Below are 11,011 nucleotides of genomic sequence, written 5' to 3' on the forward strand. Positions count from 1 at the left end.
CATCTTCTTCAGTCACCAGCTGTGTGCAAGACTGTCCTCTGCTTTATATCTGTTCCCTTCAGTACATCTCATCTTCGGAGTTGTCAGAAAGACAAGAGAGTCTTTTGTAGTCTGTGCCGGTGACCCCTGCAGTCAGATGAGACTCTGAGCTGTAATGAAGTCCATTCATTTCTTTTTGCTTTTCTATCTGGAACTCCTACATAGTGTTCATTCCTAAACACATGCACACATCAGATTCATACCACAGAAGTCAAACGATGGACGAGACACCAGAGAGCTACCAGAAATAACATCTTGAACAACTACTGATAAAGCAAAAAGGATGCACCATGATGCACAAACTTAGAAAAGAACAGCATGAACATTCTTCAAAATATCTGCATATGTGTTCCACAGAAAAAAAGAGTCTCATACATGCGACTTTTGCCCATATTACATAGCCAAAAAGCAGACAGGGTGGTCAGCACAAGTTCCAGCATTTACACAGCCGCTGACAGAATGAGCTGTGTAACATGGAGCTGGACTTTTGATGTCATTGTAAACTTGCCTGGAAAACACGCTGTAACTGTAAAACTAAGGCCATCTGGTGTCACTGTAGCATGGAAATCTAATCAAAACCTGAAACTTTCCTCAGTTTGTCACTGTCAAGCCGAGTCTTACTGACCAGCAGGGAAAAATTAGTCTGTGAAACATGAGGTCACAAAACAGTGACAGGGTCAATAGTGTAACTTTAGTTTTAATACTTCATTACAGTTCCCTGAAGACAGGCGGGGCGTTCTGGCACCTTTGATTCGAGAGAGAGAGAAAAAAAGGAAAAGATTCTCACTTTGTCTTTCAGTCCAATCCATCCATCTGTACTCTGGTGTTTCTCTCTCAGTTGTGCGCTCCATCTTTCTTTTAATTGCAATCAAAGAAATATTTAGAGCGCCTACACTGTCATTTCGAATGCTGGCATCTAACATGATTGGAGGGCCGTGAGTTGCATATGAGAGGCTTTGTGTATTGTCTCTGAGGAGGTTTCTGATTTTGATGAGTATAATTGCAGAAGCACACTCCACAGTGCACATGCTAGACCTCTCCAAACAGGAATGCAGATTTACTGCCAGAAGAAACACCTATGTGGCCTGATTTCATTACTTCTTTAATAATTTTCTTGCAAATATTTTAATAAAATGTAAATATTTATTTTCTGTGTATGTTAGCCTTCACACTACAGTAAAAATAGATTTTCTTTCATGTCAACTGTAACACATAACAAGAAGCTCTTTGTGTGCACTCTGTAAAATATCTCATGAAATATGTCAAAAATATGAAAGCAAAGATGCACAGATTATAAAATATGTCAAAAATATGAAAGCAAAGATGCACAGATTATAAAAGATGTCAAAAATATGAAAGCAAAGATGCACAGATTATAAAATATGTCAAAAATATGAAAGCAAAGATGCACAGATTATAAAATGTCACAAATATGAAAGCAAAGATGCACAGATTATAAAATGTCAAAAATATGAAAGCAAAGATGCACAGATTTTTAAAGAATGATGAACATACTGTAGTTTTCCTTACTTAGCTGATACGTTTTCTACTGAAACATGAAGGGACATTGTGGGGCGTGTACTGTTTTAATGGTCACAGATGCTATTAGTGGGTGGCTACATTCTCCAAAATCGAATTTCGTTTTCATGGGTCAGGTTCTCAGAATTGTTTTAAATCCCTGTTCTTTGTCTTGCCTGATTAAAAGTATTTCACTATAATACTAGTAATACTAAAAAATACAAGGGTTGGATATGCTGCATGCTTTCTTCTCAATAACAAAATTAGCACACAGCAATGAAAGTTGTCATGTATTACAGGTAATAATGTTGCAAATAATGTTCAGTTTCTTGCACACACCAGTTGTTTTACTTCATAAGACCTCAAGATATCATTAGGAGTCAGGGGTATTTATTTTGTATTGCCTGTTTATGCATTCTTGGCTCTTAACGTGACTGTGGCTATTAGGGTTTTACCAATGGCTTTAATAACATTTACTGTTTACTTCATTGTGGATATCCCAAGACTAAGTAAATGAACAGCAGTTTAAAATTTTTGGAAGAACTACCCCTTTAAGAAAGCATTCGATCACAGTGATGTGGATATGTTTGCAATTTAGCACTCTAGTCAAGTCATGTTTTGTGCGTATGCATATATTTGAGAGAGAAAAGGGGAGAAAATGAACCAGTATTTAATTAGGTATTGTTAATGCAACAGTGTGTCTAGGTGATATTGATGACATCAGTGCCCTACGTCTCCTCCTGCAACCGATCACCACGTCAGCTTCTTTAGCAGATATTTAAGGAAAGAAAGCATGCTGTCTCTTCTCCTCTTAATAAGGGCTGACTTTAAATTAGGGTGCAGTTCTCTCTGTACCACTGGTCCTCATGTTTCAGTTTTATTAGGGTCTCTGTGATGCTGCACCATGGTGACATAATTTGCCACGTCGCCTTTGCTCTGAGGTCATTCTTCATTGCCAGGTTGTTTGGCACAATTAACCTAAATATTGTCAAAACATCCTTTTGTGCCATGTGGTGAGTGACATCATCTTTCAATGCCCAGTACCCTCCACCCTCCACCCACCATCAAACCACAACTGTTCTACTTCAGGCCCCACAGATGACCTAACTTCTACTGGGTTTTCCCCATTCTCTGCCCTCACATCCTGCCAACGAGTGTTGAAACGAAATCTGCATGTATGAGCGTCAAGGATAGAGAATATGTGCTACCTGTGTGGAAAGATCAGGTCATAGCAGCTGTTGAAGATGGTTTGTTGAACATGATAGATGGGTGCTGTGATCTACCAGCCCTAACCAACTTGACTAAGATGGACTAAAATAAACCCATAGCGTGTTGTTTCACGAAACTCATATCATCAACTCGACTGGTATCATGGTCGGTGCAATCATACAGTACTGTGCAAAAGTCTTAGGCCACTAGTATTTTTACCAACAAAAAATGGTTTTAAGTCAGTTATTTCTATCTTTTCCTGTAGTGTGTCAGTTGTAAATATCAGTTTACATTTCCAAATATAATTTTTTACCATTAATTGTTATAATCCATAAGATTTTTGTTTGCACAAGGAGTCTGACAGCAGCCAGTGCAGTGCTCCACAAAGAGATCTGATATCACCATCATCAGTCTGTCTGAAATAACATGAAGAAACACAACAAACTGAGACAAACTGAGACAGACTCAATCCAGAAGAACTGTGGCAAATTCTCCAAGACACTTCAAGAAAGCTGCCTGCAAAGCTCCCTGAAAAACTATGCACAAGTGCATCTAGGGAAAAAAAAGCTTTATTTAACGCATAGTGTGGTCACACCAAATGTTTATTTAATTAAGTTAATAGAAGTTAATTAATAAAATCTATTTACAACATAATTTTTGACGGCATCCTCACTTTACAGCATTTTTTCACAAGTGCCTAAAACTTTAAACAGTACTGTAGCTTTGCAGGTTTCTTGAAGTGTCTTGGAGACTTCTGGAACACAGTTCTTCTGGATTGAGTCTGTCTCAGTTTGTTCTGTATCCTCATGTTATTCCAGACATACTGATGGTGATGAAATCAGATCTCTGTGTGGAGCACTGACTGCTGTCAGACTCCTTATATATATTATATTATAATGATAATATATTATCAACTTACTTGTTTCATTTCTATTGGTGTTAACTTAACTTTCAAATGTAGTGAAGTTGAAGTCATAAGTTAACAGAATAAAATAATACAGTAAACTACAGACACTCAAAAAGTGTACTTAAGTATATGTATTTCGTTACGGTCTCTGAAGTTTATAAAAAATAAAAATAAAGATGTCATGCTTAAAGATGTCAGACTTTTATTGTAATTTGGTTTCTATTTATTTGCTGGCCCAAGGTAGTTTAGCAGCCCAGTTTGATCAAGACATTCTTATTGCAAATGTTATGCAAAAAACTTACACACACACACACACATATATATATATATATATATATATATATATATATATATATATATTATTATTTATTTTTTTGTTCAGCAATGTATTGTACTATTCTTCTAATCATAAATGATACTAAGTCAACCGTCCTCCCTTCCCCTCCATCACCATCCCTCCCCTGCACTCAAAGCAAAAATGCAATATCTCAGTCAGCACAAACAAACATCACTTACACAGGCATACACAGACACTTTACAGTTAGGCGGTAAATTACCGTAATGCCCTAGGTTAACAAGACCTTTAATGGAAGGGTTACCGTTATCTCCTCCTCCCTTCTTTTCATTTGTATGTGTATGTCTGGGAATCACTGTGTCTCACTGTTGTCTAGTAGTGTCCTCACTGTCATCTGATTCAGTCTCCTGAGAGCAGTTTCCTTTCTGCTGTGTCAGCATAACACGCTCACATTACCTTCATTGACAAGAGGGATTTTTTTCTGGACTCCTCATGCTAAAAGCTCTCCTGCTTTGTTGAAGTCTGTTCTGATGACAAACCATGGTTATTTTAGTCAGAGAGCTCTTGGGGGTACCAAGTCTTAGCCTAATTTTCTCTTATAATGAAGTATCGACCCAGGTAAAAAGTTACGCATTACATTACATATTTCTCATCTGATCGCTTATTTGTTTCTTTTTTTTTTTTGTTCTTTCTTTCTTTACTGATATATAAACATATATCAAATATTAACGAAGTTATTAGAACAATCCTCAAACATTACTTTAAAAAATGTTTTGTCCTTTATTTATCTTTTTAAAGATTTTTAGTCAAATATGTAAGGACATTCGCTGTTTATCTGGGAATCCTATTCAAGTGAGTCTTTTTTTTCCGTTTAAAATACCTCTTATGTGATGAGAATGGTTTTAATTTCAGAATTACAAATCACTAATATAATTAACATTTTATTTTTTTTTTAACCTAAGTTTAATTCCTTGGCTAATATGGGTGGTCCATTAACTCGTACCGTGGGTCCAGGAGCTACCGGCCCCACTTCAGTTCAAACACTGATGACAAATTCAAAGAGAATGAGGAGAAAAACAGAAGAAGGTTTTGGGTGGTTCTCATACTGATGAGCAACATAATTCAAACTCAAGAGATAAAGTGACCTGAAGGCCAAGCAGGTCAGCAGACTCCTAGATGCTCAAGGCTCTCGATTTCTGACAGCACATCATTCTCTCACAGCTCTCTTAAACCGACTGCATCAGATAACGCTGTGGATTGTCACGGAAAAGTCCAAATGCATTTCTCCAGGCACGCAACAGACCTTAATATCAGTTTCACAGCAAACACAGCCATTTCATCATGTAACGTGTGGAGGTTTGATGATGTCAGCACCTGTGGAGGTTTCTGTGGGAAAAGAAAAAAACAACCTTTCAAAAGAAGAAAGAGTGCGTGTCTCTGTCTTTTGTCCAGAAACGTTGTGTGGTTGCTCACTCTTTGAAAAGACATGTGAACACAGACAATGCTTCTTTACCAGTCTCACAAAAATGTCTTCAAGAATCTCCTCTTTTAGCTCAGTGGTTGGCTGGCTCCTGTGAAAGAGGTTTTGACAGCTCAGTTGGTGAGAAAAACAAGTCTAGAGATTTATTGGACACATATATTTACAAGTAAAAACTATTTAGCCAAAAGGTCAGCACAACTAGTGTTATCACAAAACAGTAACAAGTAACTAGAGTCAAGTCACCTTTATTTATATAGTGCTTTATACAAAATACATTGCGTCAAAGCAACTGAACAACATTCATTAGGAAAACAGTGTGTGTCATCTCTTTTTTATTTTAAATAGTGTCTGTGCATTTATTTGCAATCAAGTCAACTAGAGCTACTGTAGAACTTGATACTTAAAGGGTTACTTTTACACAAATATTTCTTGCCTTTAGCAAACTGGTGTGCTAACTGTCGTCAGTTGCGAGTATATTGCTTTCGTCTTATATCTCAGTTGACATGATTTTTGCACTGCATTTAGTAAATACACACTGTGTCTTCTTTTTCCTGTTTTATGACAGGTGGCAACCAGCCAATACTGCCACCTACTGTGCTGGAGTGTCAACCATTTATTAGAATTGGATTATTTACTCTATTATCACGTGTGTAGTATTAACACAAAATCAATATTACATTTTTTAATGTCAAGAATAAACCATGTTTTCACAGAATGTGACTTTTGTCGCATCACACCCCAACAGGTAAAGGCGATCTACACTCAACGTACCAAAGTGAAAGTTTTAAATCCACTTGTGCTGTTGTCGAGAGTATGCAAATGTGGGTGTATGTGATCAGATTTCTGGAAGTGTCTCATCGTGACACATCCAGTGTAGCGACATCACTGATTATAATGGATTCTTTTTTATTTTGTGGCTCTTGCTGTGTAAGAAACTGCACACACTTCATTGGTTCTTGCATGTATTGCATCCATGCCAGGTTGCATCCATGCCAGGTTTGTACAGAAGTGTAAGAGAAATTGACAGTTTTGGCTGAAAGCAAGATTTAGTTACTTTTAAATTCATGTTTTTTATCCCAGAAGCAAATGAATTGGCCTGTCTTTTTAAAAAACACTTCTGAATGCGTCAGCACGAATATATTTGGACTGGCTTCGCCATTGGAGGTCGAGTCAGTGAGATATGCGAGCCTCAGAATGGCTGTCAGCCATCAGATACTTTTAAAGAGCTTCAGGCTTTAAAGCTTTACATGCCAAACAGCAGCGCAGAGCCTAATTTGGTGAAAGGGTCTCTGTGTGGTCTAATATCTCTAAAACGAGGGTTCTTGGTTATTTTAAGGACACTACTGAACTGTTCATGACAAGAGACGCAGAACTCAGAATAAGGGGAAAATGAGAGACCTTTCATTATACACCTTTAATGGAGGTGGATCATGGGTTCACCTTGATGAAACGACCAGCTACGACCAACATGAAATGCCAGGTTTATGCTGTTTCTAAAGCTGGTTGACAAACATGGCTGAAGCAAACAACACCCTCAAGCTGAAGTTCACCTGGTAAGGGATATCCTCACAGCAGATGACTGACTTGGAAATGTACAAGGAATAAAGCGCAGACACATTTTTGAGAATGTAAACATGAAAGTCAATGTATAATCAACATAATTCCCTATTTGGCAACGGAAGCCTAATTTAGTGACAGGGACACCCGGCTACACAAGTATTGGAATCTGGAAGGGGATTTGACAATCCATTCTGCTGGGCCGTTTATAGCTTTTGCTGTGTAACACTTCCAAAGAAATTCCAGCTTTAGCTTCCGCGTGCATGACAAGAGTGCATTAGTGGGCTGAAGAGAATAAACAGGCCCATAAATTAGACCGAACACCAATCGCAGTCAGAGGAGAGGAATCTTAGCCCCCTGGGATGCGTTTGTGTACTGTATTTTAAGAAATGTTGAGCAAAAAGAGTAAGCAAACGAGGAAACACTAATGAATAAACAACTCATTATTGTCTAACAAGCATTTTCTCTACTGCAGAACAAGATATAAAGGAACAGCAGCAAAGCAATATGGGTTCACAATGATGAGTTCCATTTAAGGGAAAGGAAAAATAATTGTGTCCTAACTAGGAATACTGCAATAAAGATTTTATTTATAATGTGTGCAGTGACTCTGACTTTGTAGAGTAGGATGTGTTCCTGGATCGAAATCTTCTGTTGGCCCTGGATCAACAAACATGGTCCTAAAGCCAAGTTTTAATAACCTAACCGTTAACTACATTATCTTTAAAAATTAGAAGGCAATGACTGGTTGCTAAGAATGAAACTTTAACAAGGTGCCAACTGTCGCCTCTCATTGCCTGTCTCTAGGCCAAAAAGATGTGCTTGAACACACTGCATGTCTGCATTAGGGAAAATAACTGTCTGAGCAATCTAGAGAAATCCAAACTAGAACTGTGGATATACAAACTGTAAAAGAAAAGTAAATAATGGGGTACAATGCAAGTTTGGTTCTTGCACGGTTAAGCCTCTGTGTTGCACTGATCAGTGTTTATTTGTGAATAAAACTCTAAAATCTCATCAACAAGCGATCGTGTCTCCTCAAGAGGTTTGGATCAAACTGCTAAATTCATATGGATTATTTTTACAATATCTATTTGTACTTTTTCAATGCATGATGGATTTTGTTGCATTAACTTTCAGTGGAAGGAATAAAAATGAGACAATATAAAATTATTTTCATTTGTGTTTTGAAGATGAACAAAAGTAACAGTAAATGCAGTTAATAGTCAAAACAGCAAAACCTTACTGATCTAAAATTCTTCTCCAAACATAAAAAATATTCAGATATGTGTCTATGTGTATATGTGCCTGATTTTCACTATCAGTTTTTATGTCAAGTTTCCTCAAAAATTAAGACACATATGAATGACTGAAAAATAAATAAATCAGAAAGTGATCATTTCACCAGCCAACCACATCCAACAAATCATTATCTTTAAGTCTGTTACTCCCACTTCTGTTACTCCCACTCACTGATTTTTCCTCTAATGGTCCATTGCTCATCTCTCTGTTTATCATCAGCTGGCTGAGAGTTAAAAAGAGCTGGAGGGTGTGGCCTTATCTAGTTGCCCAAAAGCCTTTCATCTAACTCCCATTCATCCTTTGACTCTGTTTGAAGAACACTTGTGTTGTAGAAATCCCTTTTGGGGGAAATCGCTGTTAACCCTCACTTAGACGAACTCGCAATGCAATACACAAAGGCTCTTATAAATCCTCATTAATACCCAGTGATGCTATTCAAGTGAGTATTGGAATGGAGAAAGGAATGTGTGCAGTTTGTTGGGGTGGGAACCAGACCAGAGCACCTCACCACCTGCATAAAAGCCTTCTTCATTCAAATGCAGCAAAACAAGCAAAAGAGATAACACTAACACTGGAATAGACACCAGATTTTCACATTCTTTTTTTAGTTGTGCTGTGCATGGATGGTTGTCATGGCATTGCTGTGAAATACAATGAGGTCCATATATATTTGGACCCTGACACAGTTTTTATTATGTTGGCTCTGTATGCCACCAGTGTCAGGGGTGCGTACTGGACAGAGGACTCAGATGCAGAGTTAGAAAAAGGAGAATCTTTATTCTCGCCACAAAACACAACATAACATAAACAATTAAAGCTGCAAGCAGCGATGAACAGGCCCTCGCACCCGGGCTCCCCGCCAGCGAGTGGCATTAGTAAAAAGGTTAACGGTGAGAAATATGCATTTAAAGTCATAAATATGATTGGAATATATCAAAGTATATTCCGTATATGTTCCAATCTTCCTGTTGCCAGCAGGTGGCGCTATCATTATTATGGAATATTAGCCTTCAGATGTGTTCAGACCAGGACTCTTTATCGAACATGTGAAGTTTGGGGAAGATCGAACAATTTATGCCAGAGTTATAACAACTTCTCTTGCTGTGGCAAGACATCAAACTTGTCATGGCGCCATGGACACTCCCTTTAACAAAAACTCAAGATCTTCACAAGTTAACATTGCACAGGCCTTTAGATTAGACTGACCACAAAATATATATTAATCTCAAAAAAAGGAGTAGCTTGTCGCAGCGTAAAAGATGTCACTTCCTGTTGCCAGCAGGTGGCGCTATGACTATAACTGAATATGGGCATGTAGATCTGTTAAGGGCAGAAGTCTTATCTAACATGTGAAGTTTGGGGCAGATTGGACATTGTATGTCTGAGTTACAGCAAGTTCCTTTTTCATGGCGAAACATCGAAATTTGTCAGGCCGCCATGGACACACCCTTTAACGAAACCTCAAGATCTTCGCAATTTAACATCGCAAAGGCCTTTAGATTACACTGACCAAGTATGGTGTTGATCTGAATAAATCTCTAGGAGGAGTTCGTTAAAGTACAACCCCTGAAAATGGCAAAAACAACACCAATTTTGCTGAGAAAATTATAAATAACCGGCTTCCTGTTGTGATTCGGATTTCGTACCATACTTTTTTGTAGGTATTGGTGTGTTACATTTGTGTACCGATTTTTGTACATGTACGTGAAAAATAGCTCGAGGCGCACTCCATTGAATGTGAATATGCACTCCGTTGAAAGTTTATAGGTGGCGCTATCGAGCCATTTTGCCACACCCAATGGAATATTGGCCTGCAGATCTGTTCAGGCCAGGACCCTTATCACACATGTGAAGTTTGGGCAAGATCGGACACTTTATGCCTGAGTTATAACATCTTTTATTCCCATGACGAGACATCGAACTTCGTCAAGGCCCCATGGAGACGCCTTTTAACAAAAACTCAAGATCTTCACAACTAAACATCACACAGGTCTTTAGATTAGACTGACCACAAAAAAGACATTGATGTCATAAAATTTCTAGAAATAGTCTGTCACAGTGTAAAATATGTCACTTCCTGTTGCCAACAGGTGGCGCTATGACTTTAACTGAATATTGGCATGTAGATCTGTTCAGGTCAAGAGTCTTATCCAACATGTGAAGTTTGGGGCAGATTGGACATTGTATGTCTGAGTTACAGCAACTTCCTTTTTCATGGCGAAACATCGAAATTTGTCAGGCCGACACAGGCGACACAGAAAACAGGGAGAGCTCCAATTGCAGGTAAGCAGTTTATTATAGGGCAAATCCGAAGGGGTAAACAGTCCAGGCAGGGGTCGAAACCAAAACATCAATCCACATAAACAAGACACGAACACAAGGCAAGACAAGGCAAGAATTGACGGACATGAATAATACACTGACATTAAACAAGGACACACAGTAACACAGACTAAGACAGACTGGGTTTAAATAGACAGAAGGATAATGAGGGAACAAGAGAACGGTGGGGGACAATCAATTACACAACAAGGAGGAAGGTGACCAAATAAGGGAGGAGGAAGTGATCTGGTGACAGACACCGTGAGCAAGGAGGACATCTAGTGGATCCCCAGGGAACAACAACCCAGACACTGTGACAGTACCCCCCCCCCCACCCCCCCTCCCACTACAGAGCGGCTCCCAGGTGACAAGACACAACACA

At 38.5% G+C, this 11,011-nt stretch overlaps 1 long non-coding RNA gene across 1 annotated transcript; it reads left to right on the forward strand.

Annotated features, from left to right (window-relative positions):
- The first annotated feature begins 6,268 nt into the window (after positions 1 to 6,268).
- On the forward strand, positions 6,269 to 7,605 carry LOC127961362 (uncharacterized). The gene is made up of 2 exons (XR_008154426.1): positions 6,269 to 7,001; positions 7,481 to 7,605. It is a non-coding gene; the product is annotated as an uncharacterized LOC127961362 (long non-coding RNA).
- Positions 7,606 to 11,011: the final 3,406 nt, after the last annotated feature.

The sequence above is a fragment of the Carassius gibelio genome, chromosome B7 (assembly GCF_023724105.1).
Source record: "Carassius gibelio isolate Cgi1373 ecotype wild population from Czech Republic chromosome B7, carGib1.2-hapl.c, whole genome shotgun sequence".
Lineage (NCBI taxonomy): Eukaryota > Metazoa > Chordata > Actinopteri > Cypriniformes > Cyprinidae > Carassius > Carassius gibelio.